Here is a 1280-nt window from a genome sequence, read left to right on the forward strand (position 1 = left end):
TCTCCCTTAAACCAGACAGGGCTCCACCAGAAACCCCACACCACCTCATCCTTGAAGTTCCCACCTAGGAACTTTTATTACAAATGTGATTTTATAATGGTCACAGAATTCATACTAGTCAATATGATAAGAAAGCAGTATTGACAAAAGACAACAAAAATGAGATAGCTATTAGATGCCTTATTCTAGTTTGGGGTTCTGTTAACAGGCAGATTCACAATGTGTGAAAATGTGTGAAGATGATTCCTCTAACTGGAAAGCATTCTTTGAAGTATCAGTAAGGTTTCGTGAGTGATCATTTTATTTCTAGAATTTTCATCCACATTTGTGTCCATTAACTTATAAATATAAGTTATTTTAAATCCTCTGGTTTGGTTGAGGAAAGAGTATTAAGATGTAAAAAGATGACTTTCAAATCATCTCTCTAATGAATAATTTTGGACTTATTTACTTTACTATGTACCAGAGTTTTTAGTAACAGAAATTCTCTACCAGAATCCCCTTTGAATTTCCTACTTCCACTAAAGTGCCCTTTGGAAAAGATTGAAGTGAGATTATACAGGTAGAATGCCAGAAATAAAAACGTATTTGAGATCATAACAAAATCATGATAAAGACCCTACCCAATGTGGTTTAAATTTTCTAATGAAAGGAACTTAAGCATATTTAACTGCAGACTTTCTGAAGACTAGAAGACAAAAATATAAGAAATGCCCTCCTATACCACGGTTCTGAAAACAAAACAAAACCAAGGAAAGACAACATAATGAGACAGAAGGGAATGAGAAACTTGTACATGTGATATAGAATATAAAAATACACTGAATCAGGTAAAAATAATTTTGGACACAATGCCTGGTTGTTCAATATATTTCATTGTATATACTGTTCCTTTTTAACCTCTGACATAATATAGGTCTCAGCAGGGATCTGTCAAGGTAATTGTGTAGTTAGTCAATTTCATCATTGCAAGATCATCAAGATGATAAACTCCCACACACCTTAACATACCTGCAACAGCACTAGACATATATTCCTATTGGTCCAACAGTGTAGGGCAGACCTGTATTTAACCCAAGTTTTGTATGCGGTATGCTATGGTTTTCTTCAGGCTTGATACAAAATGTTTCTGCCCAGAAATAAATGAAGGCATTTATAGCTAAAATGATTTAGGGTCATTGTTAACATCTAACGCATGCTGAGGTTTTTCTTTATACCTCTCCTTTTCCCTTTCTTTCATACTCCCTTTCTTTCTTCCTCCCTTTCTTTCTTCCTCTCTA

This window comes from Dipodomys merriami, unplaced genomic scaffold, assembly GCF_024711535.1.
Source record: "Dipodomys merriami isolate MVZ:Mamm:240054 unplaced genomic scaffold, mDipMer1.0.p SCAF_113, whole genome shotgun sequence".
Lineage (NCBI taxonomy): Eukaryota > Metazoa > Chordata > Mammalia > Rodentia > Heteromyidae > Dipodomys > Dipodomys merriami.